Genomic DNA, 13,772 nt, shown 5'->3' with positions numbered 1-13,772 from the left:
CATTTGTAAAATTTAGATAAAAATAGTCCCCATCTCATGGGGTGTTGTTTCAAGTAAATACGTGTGATGTGTTTAAGATCATTAAAGATCTTAAAAGAACTTTTAATGAGATGAGATAGTGATCATTTGGTTGTCACCAAATGCAAAATATGATGCTAACTGAAGTATGATTCTGGGCTTGTAAAATAATCCTTCCCTTCTTCTCCTTCTTTTCATCCTCTTCTGGTGTCTAGAAAAATGTTTAATGTACTTCCGAATGACTTTGATTTACATCAATAGAATAATCCCAGTCCTGGAGAGACTGCCTGACCAAAGTCTTCCACGTTTGAGAATAATTTTCCACAGGGTTCTGAAATCACTGGTTCCTCTGTCGCCTGGCCAGGGTCATCCTAGGATCATGAGAGAGCAACGCCTCCCTCCCCTGGGGGCTGCCTCAGCCCTGGTGGTTCGGCAAGTGCCTGGGGCCAGGAGCTCCTGGCCTCCTGTGAGCCTCTTGGCAAGAGTCTAGCTGTCGTGCACCATATGTGACCTACGCGGCTCATCCTTTCCCTCACTACTAAATAAGCTGCGTTTCACTAATAAATTAAAGAGAAGGTAGATTCTGAGCCTCCAGCTCTCAGGCAGTGTGTGCTTTGTCTTATACAGACACAAAAGGGAAACCGAGGGCTTCTGAATTCCTCCACCCTTTGAATCTTCAGGTAAAAGGTTGAAGGAAAAAGGGCCAAAGACTTAGGTGACATTAAGGGGACGAATACAAGGTGGCTTGGATGGCCTCAGGCACTGCCTTTGCTGGTCTCACTGCAGCTAGATGTAGACGCTGCATTGATCTGGGCCCTCATTTCTTTTCTAACTTAAAAAGCTCTGTATTTCTCAGTAGAAGAGGAACATCTGAATCCCGAATTGAGCATTTTAGCTTAGGGATTCCTCTCTAATGGGGTAGAAATTGTTCTCCTTTAAGTGATTATGGAGTTGAACAAGAGAATAAGACTTGTATTTGTTCACACATGTGTATTAATTCAACAAAATTAGTAAGTGCATAGGGGGCGGGAGGACAACAAATTTGCTGGCGAATATAGGTCAGGAAAAGAGTTCCTCATGTTCTGCCAGACTCGGATGAGGCACCTCGCGAGTGCAGGTAGAAGGCAGCGTGCTGCCTGGTGAGACGGAATCGCGCGGCCATATGGAGCATTTGGTATTTGGATAGCACTTAGCTTCCTCTTCAACTGCAGAATCAATAGAGGCTCAAACAGAGAGGAAGAAACGATTCTGGAGCTGTGGATTGCTGGCTGCTGTGCAGAAACGCAGACACGTTGATTATCCAAGCCTTACAAGAATCCATTTCTCTAGGGAGGCCGTGGGTGGGCAATATTTAACCCTGTCCCATCATGCTGCGGCATCGGATCTGGGTCCCGAAGTCTTTGCTTGTCTCCATCCCGTCATCCTGTTGGGTAAACCGTCGTTGCAACCATGTAGAAGAGCCCTGTGCAAGACCGAGGCCAGGAGCGATCATTACTGAGAACCTACTTCCAGGGATTCCCAGGGACTTTGAGGTGTCCTGGGATATTGCTGAGAGAGAGTTAAAGCATAAATTTTGAGTTGTGATAAATGGAGACAGTGTCTTTGCATTTTAATCAGGCATTCTTCACTCATTTATTCACCTGGCAAATACTGCTTTAGGGTTTACCGTGTTCTCCTATAGAGCTACACTTCAGACATACAGAGGGGAATAAGGTAGACACGCATCTGCCCTAATCATAACTGGTTTGGGTGAACAGGGGAGCTGAGCTCCCCATTCTCACATTCTGGAAGGAAACATGGAGTTAATCTAAAATGAGAAACTGGAAACCAGTGGAGAAAGACCCGTGGATGTGGAAGGCAGGAAGCAGAAGATACAGAGGAGAGTCAGGGCCTGGCAGCCAGGTTGCGACTGTGGACAGCAGCCATATTGGCACGTGAAGAAAATAGGGAAAGGAACCACTGGAAAATTCCTTTAGGTGCACAACTGCAGGGCCAGTCATGCTGGGCAGCCATTGATCACTCATTTAGGTAAACTGAACAATGCACCGAATTGACAAGTCATATCATTAAGAACATGGGATGTGGACCTATTTGACTTTCCATGACTATAAACATGCCAGAGGAGCAGATGTCACCCTGCCTCTATCATGGCATATGGTAATAAAGTAGTCCTCTCAACCCGTGCGGTCTATGGTCCAAGGTGGATGCCTAAAAACATGATTGTTCTGTACCTTATGTATATTATGGTCTTTCTATACATGTATGCCTATGGTAAAATTTAATTTATCAATTAGGCATGGTAAAATATTAAAAGCAATAATAAAAATTAAAAATTATAACAATATATTATGATAACACATATGCGTTGGTATTATTATGAGTAAAATAAGGTTTGAACACAAACACTGTGATACTATGATGATGGGCCTGGTAATCAAGATGGCAACTAAGTCACTAATGGGCGGGTAGCATATACAGTGCGGATATACTAGATGAAGGCATGACTCATGTCTTGGATGGGAAAGAGTGAGATGGCAAGAGATTTCATCATATTCCTCCAAACTTACAAATTGTTTAGTTCTGGAATATTTAAGCTTATAAATTATTTAAGCATTTAAAGTTATGAGTTTAAAACTTATGGATTATTTCTAGAATTTTCCATTTAATAGTTTCAGACTTCACTTAACTGTGTGTAGCTGAAACCACAGGAAGCAAAACCGGAGATAAGGGGGGACTGCTGTGCTTTCCTTCTTTAACTACCTCCCAAATAAATTGGAAGAATTCTGTTTCACCAGAATGCATTTACATTATTCTCTTACGATATCTCTTCTTACGTTATCTACTATAATTTACTGTAGAGTGAGGTTAATTCTATCATTAGTTCTATCATTTGTACCCAAGGATAATTAATTTCAGTCAACTTTAAAGAGATTCAGGGTTCCAGATGGAGATGGTCTCTCAGTGCTTTAGTAATCGGTAACCTTCGTCTCGGCATTGTTTGTGGGATTGGGGTTCTTCCCTTCTTCCCTCCATTCCTGTGTGCTTGCAGTGGTCTTTGAACCCATTAAGTCCCAAGTTTTCAATTCTGCAAATATCTCAATGTAATTGGTACAGGTGCATTAAAATCAGTTGAAAATCATAATCTAGAGCTTTTTATGTAATTTATTATCATTAATGACATTAATGACTATGATCACTAACCATCCACCTATTACTTTTCTTAAAGGACTAGAACTCTAAAAACAGAAAGATTTATGTCAAAGTTAACTGTAAGTGGTCTATCTGTCACTCAGTGTGTTTTAGTTGTCCTATAAATGAGACAGTGGGACATAATGAGTTAATAATAGTGTCAGCTCCGAGATTTCTTTTCTCTGCTTTGTGTTCTACATGTCTTTGGTGAATGCTACATTTCTGGTCTGGGTTTGCTATCTTTGATGGGCTCTTATTCTCTCTGTCGACTGCTCTCTTCTGGGGCTAAACCGTCTACCATAGGGAAAACACATTTCTTCCTTTCTTTGACAAGCCCAGTTTAATTGTGCATACCAGTCCTGTACCCACCTGCCACCCAACAACAACTCACACACACACAATGCATTCTGGAACACAGGGCCTTTTCCCATTGAGGGATTTGGAATGCGCTTTTCCTTCAAGACAGTTAAGTAAACCATCTAGAGGTCCTTTAAGTATTTAAAAGAGATCTCCCATAAATCTGTTTTTCAGAATAACTATGTTCTTTCCTTTTCCTCTGCAATTGCTTCAGTCTGGAGGTAGCATCATCCATCCTCATAACTAGCTTGGGGGAAGGCATTTTAAGACACCTAATGATATTTTTCTTCATGAAAGGAAACTTGTAGGGCCTGAGACCAAAGCATACATAGTGTTTTAAATGTAGGCACACCTCTTCAAAACTATCTTGGAGAACATTAGCCTAGTTTCTAAAATAAAACACCAGCATTCCTTATCAGGTATTTTATTCTTTAAAAGTTTGATAAATAATATGATTTATAGTATCAGTATGGAAACATTCACATAGTTGTAATAACTTTCCTGAGATAAAGTAGAATATTTTGTTATCTGATTGAGGAAAGCATGTTAGAAAATGGTCCTATGGAAGCCTATCATTTTGTCTTTCCATCTGGGACTCTGAAGCAGAGTGCTGTGGAGATCTCCTGCTCTCACCCTTGGGAGACAGTACTGTTCAAAGCGTGGGCAGTGACGAAAGGCGAAAGATAACTCTGAATCAACTGCATCAAAATGACAGCGTTCTTTTCAAATTACTGTCTTTTTTCCCCTTAACATTCACAAAATGAAGTGAAACATTAAATACATTTTCCAAGTTCTGGGATCTTAAAAACTTTTGCTGTTATAGTATTGCAAGGTGGACACAAAGATACCATGACCCCTTTTCCTCCTAACTCAAGACCCGCCACCCCAATCGCATGGATTTCATTGAATCATTGTTCAAAGAGGGAACCATTCATGGATTATTGAAGCAACCATCGTGTTGTAAGATTTGGATATAATATACCGAACAACTTGGGAGTCTTTTCTTTCTTTCTTTTTGATTTAGTAAGAAGTGGCTGGGCACTGTGACACACACCTGTAATCCCAGTGGCTAGGGAGGCTGAGGCAGGAGGATCCTGAGTTCAAAGCTCAGCCTCAGCAAAAGTGAGGTGCTAAGCAACTCAGAGAGACCCTGTCTCTAAATAAAATACAAAACCGGGCTGGGGATGTGGCTGAGTGGTTGAGGGCTCCTGAGTTCAATCCCCGGTTCCAAAAAACAGAAAGAGAAAAGAAATGACTCTCTGCCTAGCCACGTTGAGAAGGCTCATCTCCTTAGTTTAAATGAGAAGCACAGCACTGATACTGAGTTAGGTGTTCACTAGATGATTTGTCAAATTTGGGAAGATGATTTCTATGACTTGGTAGTTATATTCTGTCCTCTTTGTTTCCTCCCTCATTTTTCTTTTCTTTAAAATAGGGGCAGTCAGTCCACTGTGGGAATTGTGTACTTAGGAACCCTTAGATCATTGTGTGGCCTGGCAGTTAGTTAATACTCCATAAACACTGACTGTTATTACTTCTACCGTGTCCTTTTCTCCTCTGCTCAGGGCTCTGGGGTGTGTGTGTGTGTGTGTGTGTGTGTGTGTGTGTGTGTTGATTCTTTATGTATCCAAAGCAAATAAATACAACCAAATGAGAAACCCAGTGCTGGTATCCTGTGCCTTAGAAGCTGGGCTGCGTTCACCCTCCCTGGCAGAGGGTGTTCCTCTGAGTGTGTCTGCAGAGAAACCCAAGTTCAAGTGGAATGTCCTTGGGCTTGAGATCCAGGAGGGCTTTGAGTGAGTGGTTCAGTGATGCTGTGCCTCCAAATTCCCCATCTGGAACATGAGCAAGCAGCTCTCCCAGGCTTCTGCCACCTCTAAAAATCATATCTTCCATCCTTGATGTTTTAAGGCTTGGAAGTCCCAGCAGAGAAGAATCCGCGAAAAGCCACAATCTCTGTTTCTCTTCTCCCTGTGCCTTTAGGTGCACAGGCATTAAGTGGCGTTTGGGTTGTGTTCACCTTTGTGCTCACGTGGAGCTAGTGCCCTGCTCCCCCAGTGATAATGATCTTTGAAAAAAATCATAAAACAAAACAAAAGACTCCTTTCAGGCACAGAGGCAACCCCCTTCCAGATGCTTAACCCCTTAAACTAGTCTCCGGGCGGCGCAGAGGGATCATCAATCCACTTGGCACTGAGAAGCGGCCATCTCTGGGGTGAAATCTGGCAGCTGTGTAATAGTCAAGCTGCAGTTCTTATACGACAGTTTGGGGAAAAGGAGTGAGACAGAAATAGCAGATTTCAAAATAATCCAATTAAAACAGCAAGGAAAGCAGAGTTGGGCAACACGAAGGGAAGACGATCTGCCCCGGCATCTGACTCTCCCCACTGTTCGTTCAGTGTGGACTTCAGCCCCTGGAGCACCAGGCCATGTGGCTGCTTGCACAGAGTCACCCCTGTCCAGAATCTCCTGCACACATCCTGAGGACGGGACTTGCCCCATGTCCCATTCAGCTCTCTCTTGTCCCAGTGGTCTGATTATCAACCTGTTTGGTGCACTAATGGATTCGTTGTCACCCCTTCTTTTTGCCCCTGCACAGAACAATATCCTAGCTAGGTATTTTTGACATCAGACTGCACTAAACCGAAAGGAGTCAGGGCAGAGCACCTTATGACATATTTTGCAAGAGGAGCTGATGGGCCAGAGGGAAACCCTTCTGTTGAGTTCAGGGATCTGGGTAATCATAGTGTTAGGGAAGGAAGAGTCGAGAATGTACCTCAGAGCGGGGGGTGTAACTCTGTTGCTTTCCTAACTTGTGGGCTTGATCTCCAGCACAGAAAAGAAAAAAAAAGAAAAGAGAGAGAGAGAGGAAAAAAAAAAAAAAAAACAGAAATGTACCTTGCAGGTAACTACAGTGGAATAAAACTGAGAGCTCTTTAGATATTCTGTAATGGGTGCGACCATTGTGATACACATTAGAATAAGTACGTGGAGGTCGTGTTGGATAATGGAAAAGAACCAAGCCAGGGGTGTAACAACAATAAAAAAAATAATAAAAAAAAGCAAAGGGAAGATTTGTGAACATGGTTAGAAATGATCAGATCATCCCAGAAGAGGACAAAAGATCTCTCAAAAGGGAGATTCCTGGGAATAAAGGCAGCAGATGATAAAACAGCATGAGCATTTTTAGTTTAACCAGAAAAGAGAACTTTAGAAAGAAATTTAGGAATTAAAGAGTTGGTTTCATTTAGAAGCACATAAAATCTTTAGGTAACGAGCAGAGTTCATATAGGCTAACTATTATAAAATGGAACCAAAAATGAATTGAAGAAAAATTAAATAAAACTCATGGAGTAAGAAAAAAAGAGATTTGGTATCAGAGATTTTGGTTTTGAGTTTCAGAGCTGCAGTTTATTAGCAGTGTGACCTTAGAGAAATTTCAAATCTGAGTGCTTTTTTCCCCCTGATCTATAAAATAGCAATAATTACAACATGTATCTCACAGGGACGTTTCAACGATCAAGTGAGATAATACATTGGAAATGTTTTGAGAACTGAAGACTCCAGTATTATTCTATGTATGTAGCTGACATTTTTCATAGCATGGAGTAAACCTTTAGGGACAATGATCACCTATGGGAATAATTTCAGGGATGATTCATGTCTTGGAAAAATCTATTGTGTAAAAATTTAAAAATACAAGGAGTTATCTTTTTTTTCTGCTCCTCATTTTTCTGGCCCAGAAGTTCTTCTATGTTTGTAGAATTTTTCTGAAAATTTTCTGGCAAGCTCTGTGAGTTGTTCAGTCTCGGTGGCACACTAACTACGTGATTTTATAGTAAATATTGTTTGTGAGTAAATCTTCAATAACAGATTAAAGAAACGGAAGGCTGTCTTGTTTCTTCTCATAGCCCTCGTGTAGGGAGGTTGGGGCAGAGAGGAGGGCTTGGGGACTGGAACAAGAAGGATGGAGACTTGGAATGGAGGAGGGGAAGCCGATGAGTCTCTACCAAGTGTCTGCTGGTGCCCCGAAGTTCCCTTTAAGCATTTGCCCATCTGTCTCATTAGCTTCTGTCTCTTAATCACAGACTCCATAAAGTGTCTCCTCATCTTTTTTTATCTTCTTAATCTCCTAGAAAAGTTAACGGAAGGAAATCAACTGGATTATGTGCTGTTTGTGTGTGCTCGCTACATGCCGGGGGCGGAGGAGCAGCATCTATAAAAGCATGCAGATGAATCTGTATGCATCTGAGCATATTTGTGAGTGCATTCATGTGTGTGTGTGTGTGTGTGTGTGTGTGTGTGTGTGTGCGAGCGCCCACAGACACAACACATATGTGCATGTGTTGTGTACTCTCGAACATGGAAAAGACACATTGACATTAATTAGAAAGGGTGATATAAAACAGCGAGAGGAAAATTCCTTTTGGCATTTGCTATGATAATTAAAGTGTGTGATGTAACGTGTGCAGGGGAGGGTTTGCTTATTCATCGTTTGAAACAATAGCAGGAGTTAAATAACAGGTTGAAGTGTCAATAAGTCCCTGAATACAGATTCTCTATTGTGCGAAGTTCTTGCCATGAGACAGTGTGTTTTTGCTGTCCTTGCTTGCTTTGGACCAAGAAGGTTGCAGAGTATAATTTGTGGCAGAAAGTGGACCCCTGTTGTCTATTTCTTTCTCCTGAGGTCTTTAGCAGGGCTGAACTATCACACAGAAAAGAACAGCTTTGTTTGGAAAATATAGTAGGAACAGTACCAGAAAATTGAATTAAGTGAAGAAATGGAGAGAGCCATCTTTGATTGATGATGCTTCTTATTTCTCTTCATTATTCCCTGTGAAGAAATAAAAAACATGAAATTGGATTTGAAAACTGGGTTAAGACAAGTGGCTTCTCAGACTTTTTTAAATCTTAGCTGTTTCCTGTTTTCTTAGTAGAGCACATAGCCGTCACCTAAAGGGTCTGTGTGTGTGACTTTAAATCTTCCTGAAACGTGTGCCCTTCTGGTTTGATGGTAGGAATTAGCTTTTAAGATGCAGAGGCTGAGTGTGCCTAGATAGTTATTTGTCTCTAAATATTTTAATGATTTTATTAATGAATTTTTGTTCCTAGGAGATTTTATATGCCCACTTATTTTATACAGTAAAGAAGGGCACAGAATACTGTTTGGGCTCAAGAAAGTCTTCCTTACCTTACCACCCCACCCCTTTTTCTCTGAGTGACCTTTACATTCCCATTTGGGCCACCATTGTACTATCTGAATACTTGGAGCAGAGAGAGACGTGTAGACAACACGTGAGCATCTACTACCTAGGCTCAACCCTGAAGAGTAGGCACTGTTTTATTGGTTGTTATAATTCTAGTGTGTACGACAAGGCCCTAAATGTAATTTCTTTATTGAATAAATAGGGGACTGGCTCTAGCACCTATTGTGTGCCAGCTGTTGTCTTAGATGTGAGGCGCAACATACAAGAAAAATGAGACGCGGTTCCCTCTCCTGGGAAGTGGTATAAAATCTCGCTAAGGCTTAGAACAACTGGAGGAATGAGATAAATATTGGATGATACCCCCAAGAATAAAGGAAATATCCATAACATTCATACCGCTGTGAATTTTAAAACCAAGTAAATAGTTAAATGGGGCAAAGGGACAACTCTTTTTACAGAAAAAATTCCAATTAATGGAACTAGAAATGCATCACTAGACTCCACAGTAATAATTGCCACAGGAAAGGGATTGCCACGGGCAGAGGAATTCCGTGGGCACAAGTGGATTCAGTGGGTGAGGACTGAATATGGGATATTTGCAGATTTTCAAAGCATCTCTCCCCAAATCATGTGGTAGCTAGAAAGAGAAAACGGTGATGCTGCAGGGAAGAATCCTGGTGGACACCAGCTTCACTGACGAGCCACGTTAAGGGACACACACTGACATTGTCTGTCCCCTTGACACCAGGGGCATCTCATCATGAGAACCTCATTCAAACCAAGAGAAAATACCTCTAGACAATCCCTCCTGGGAGGACATTTCAGAAAATAACTGACCATTGTTCTTCAAGAGTGCCAAGGTCTTTAAAGACAGGGAAGGACTGGAAAGTGGTCCCCTATTTGGGGGAGATAAAAGACACACGTGATACCACATGAATCCTCCATGGTTGGACCCTGCAACAGGCAGAAAACCCTGTTGAGTGGAAACACTGAGGAAATCCTAATGAGTTCTGTAGTTCAGTCAGCAGTGTTGACTGAGCCTGATTTTCTCATTCTGCTCTTTATTCTGGGGAGAAGTTGGATGCTACCAAAGGGGAGGCTGGGGAAAGGGGAGAAGGGAGAGCTATTAGTTTGGCAGCTCAGCGTCAATCTAAGTTATCTTTAAAAACATGGAGGGCACAACACCAGTGCCCAAGAGGCAGTTGTTACAGCGTACGACTGAGAGTTGGTGGTAGGGTGACAACTCCAGGAGCAGTAGGAGACATGGAGATTGAGAGGTGGTCAGGACAAGGTTCCCTGAGAAGCAAACCTTGATCTGGCCCTGAGGGGAGGTGAGGCAAACTGAGGGCTCTTTCCAGGTGCAGGGGCAGCAGGGACCAAGGCACAGGAAGGGGGCAGACGGCCTGTGTGGGATATACCCGAGGGGCCAGTGGGGTGAGGCAAGTGTTTTGCTGGGGGTCAGGAGGAAAATAGGTTCCACAACTCCAGGGAAGGCAGTGCTGGGGATCACTAGGACCCGGCCAAGGAGTCTGAAGTTGACAGAGCTGGTGACACAGTGCTACAAATTCTCGTTCAGGAAAGGACTCGGCGAGGTGGTGTATACAGATGCACTTAGGGTGCCTCACATCCCAACAAACCCGTCATTCTGTTGAAGATACTGAAAGCCACAGCTCACCTGTGGAACATCCTCTCTCCGCAGCACAGCACGCCGCAGTCACAGGCTCCCCTGGGTCCTGGCGGGGCTGCAACTGGTGGCTGAAGTTAAGAGAGTTGGGGCAGCTGAGTTGGGAGTTAGTGATCACTAGAACTTTTCACTGGGGGAGGGCGGCAGGAAAGGAAGCAGAGAGGACATGTTCCAAAGCGTTCGAAGTGGTAGACTCATAGAATATAGTGTTGGATGGGTTTGGAGGATGAAGAGGGAGGAGTTGGAGATAATTTCTGAGTCATGCTTACGAGACAGGCGATATTGGTGTCTGCAGTTGAAATAATTTCTTTAGCAGGTATTTGAGTGCCTGCATGGGAGAATACTATATTATTGGAGTATTACTGGAGTATTAATAGTGGATTGTGGGTACCTGCAGTTTCTACCATATTACAGTGTGGATCAGGAAGCCCATGGCGTGGGCTGAACTGAATGGATGGATGGGTAGCCTGGTGAAGCCCACCTGCAGGCTCTCTGCCCTCCACATTAAAACAAGGAGGGCATTTCTCTGCTCTCTCCTAGCAGTAGTCTTGAAGTGGTAGATTGTCTTACAGGTTGAAGCTTCCTTTCTCTTGATGAAGGTCCTCACACACACAAAACCAAAAGACAAAAACCCTATGAAGTCACCATTCTACACTGGAAAAACCCACACGTCCTCCCTTCCCTTTGCCTAGATAGCCTTCCCAGGGTCCCAAAGGTACCAAACAGGAAAGTTAAAATGCCACAAACAGAACTGCATAGAAGAAGAAATACAGAAAGCAGTACACGTGCTTAAGCACCAAGCTCCTGATCCACAAGCGCCATGTCTCTTCTGCTTGTTTTGTGTGATATTTCCCATCAAGCAAACTCTTCAATACTGCTCTTCTGGGTAGATTGAGCTGTGTTATTCTCCTGTGCTCCTGGGCTTGTCCTTTATTCTCCACTATTTAGGAAAGGGTTTCCCCAGCTTTTATTCCCTTGTTTTCATCAGTTATTTTACAAATTTCTACCTCGAGTACAAAGCCAGCAATTTTTTTTCCCAATCTCTGAGACAGGTTGGAAACGTCCCCTTCAGCAGTTCTAACCTGTTACGCCATCAGTTGCAATTAGCCTTGGGACAGATGGTTTTGCAGCCCGGCTATCCAGGCAGGGACAGAACTGTGGGTGGCTTTGTCTTAAAAGTCTTAGAGGCACACATTTGGATAGGTGACAGTAATCAGAGTTAGGTTTTGAAGGTCTGTGAAGATCTCCATTCCTCTCTTGGCCAACATTAAAACTGTTGTTTCTTGACAAGGGAGTTCTTATGTCTTCTTTGTTACCCATCAGCCATCAATCTAAATAAACATTTTATTGACAGACTCTGGACAGAAAGTTAACCTCTTTGATAGTTTAAGGGAAGTTGCCTGATAATTATTTTAAAAATATGCAATTGTAGAAGTTCAGATTCTGCCCAGGAGTTGAGCATTGACCATAACCTTGGCTACATGTAAACTTAAACTTCAAATACCTTTTTAATGATGAGAAGTTTCCGTGAGCAGTGAATCGGCTGTGGTGTATTTAAAACACGGCTTAAATGGCATTGTGCAATACGACATGAATTGATGTTTTGTGTGGAATATAAAAAGGAATCGCACCTTTTGTGGAGTGGACACTGGCAATGGCAGCAAACCCTATGGAACGGCCTCGAGGCTGCCTTTATGGGCCTCCCGTGGAAGCACCGCCATTGACGCTGGCAGGGTAAAGATTCTTTTATGTACTTTTTAAAAACTAACGTATTGACTTTGGTATTTTTTCATAGGGAACGTATTTCAAAATTGTAATGGGAGTCAGTGGTCCTGTGTAAAAGCTCTCTATAAAAATACTTTGTCCAGGTGTTCTTCCCACAGTCCTGTCCTTACCCATCAGTTCCCCTCCTGATTCAGAGCACCAGATGAATGTGCGCCTTCACCGCAGCGGGCGTCTGGTCTTGCTTTGGGGTGGTTGTTATTTTCTTACTGTTAATTTGGTGGCAGAAGTGAAGTCACACCTGAGCCCAGGGAACCATTTTGAACTCGCTCTCACAGAATTGACAGGAAGAGACAGGCAGATTCCTCACCGTGTACCCACCCATCGAGCCCCGTCAGAAGAACTGAAGCTTCTCCGGCCATCCACCTTTCGTCCGAGAGATGGCACGTGGGATCAGAGAGGTCAGTTCTTTTTTCTCATAGGATGCCACGTGGGAGACACTCATCATTTTACCTAGTGAACTTTTCTAGAGATGCAGGCATACAATCAGGGAGGAGAGTGAAGAGTTTTGACGGCAGGCATGACCTTGGGAGAATGCAGTGAGGATGTAACCGAGCTCTGAGTGCAGGACACAGGTGAAGAGCCACCACATCTACACTTTAAATTAGACTCAGGTCTGAACTCAAGAGTTTCCATTGAACCCACTCACAAGTCAATAATGCAATGAAGGTTGTGACAGGTGTTACTTCTTCCTCTTTGTCACTCTCTTCTTGCCTTCTTTAGTCTCTCCTTCCCTCTCCATTGTATTTTTGAAAATCCAGTCAATCTCCTGAGTAGATTTTAAGTGTTTTCATCACAAAAATAAGTATTTGCGTTAACGTAGATGTTAATTAGCTCCATTTAGCCATTCCACAATGAATATGTATTTCAAACTCCTGTTGTACAGGGTAAATATATACAATACTTATTTGTCAATTTAAAAATAAATAAATGCAAAGTGAAAAGAAAAGTAAGTGGAAGGTTTTCTTTTCCCCATCATCTACCATATTTCTGTCATCTCCAGCTGTTAGACAGTTCTACATTTTAAGGAGTATGAACATATTTTTGACCTAAGAAAAAATAGCCAGGTGCAGTGACACACACCTGTAATCCCAGAGGCTTGGGAGGCTGAGGCAGGAGGATCACAGGTTCAAACCCAGCCTCAGCAATGGCGAGGCACTAAGCGACTCAGTGAGACCTTGTCTCTAAATAATATACGAATTAGAACTGGAGATGTGGCTCAGTGGTCAAGTATCCCTGAGTTCAATCCTTGGTTCAGTACATGAACACACACACACACACACACACACACACACACACACACACACAATGTGCATTACAGTGCTTCAAAATACTGAGGCAAATTATTTACTAGTCTCCTATCAGTGGATAAAACCGAGAACTCATTCCACCTCACATTCAGGTTGCTTGACTTACAGTGGGGTTATGTCCTAAAAAACCCATAGTAAGTTGAAAATATCATGAATCAAAATTCATTTAATAGATCTAGCTTAAAGAACATTATAGCTTAACCTGACCTATCTTGTATGGACTAT

The 13,772-nt window shown here is 42.6% G+C and overlaps 1 protein-coding gene across 5 annotated transcripts in view; it reads left to right on the top strand.

The window, feature by feature from the left end:
- The window catches only part of Atxn1 (ataxin 1), a 377,602-nt gene that overhangs the window by 147,002 nt on the left and 216,828 nt on the right, over positions 1-13,772 (top strand). The window lies entirely within an intron of this gene.

The sequence above is a fragment of the Sciurus carolinensis genome, chromosome 7, assembly GCF_902686445.1.
Source record: "Sciurus carolinensis chromosome 7, mSciCar1.2, whole genome shotgun sequence".
Lineage (NCBI taxonomy): Eukaryota > Metazoa > Chordata > Mammalia > Rodentia > Sciuridae > Sciurus > Sciurus carolinensis.
Note: the sequence above shows the minus strand (reverse complement) of the source record. Positions and strands in the feature narration are given on the sequence as shown.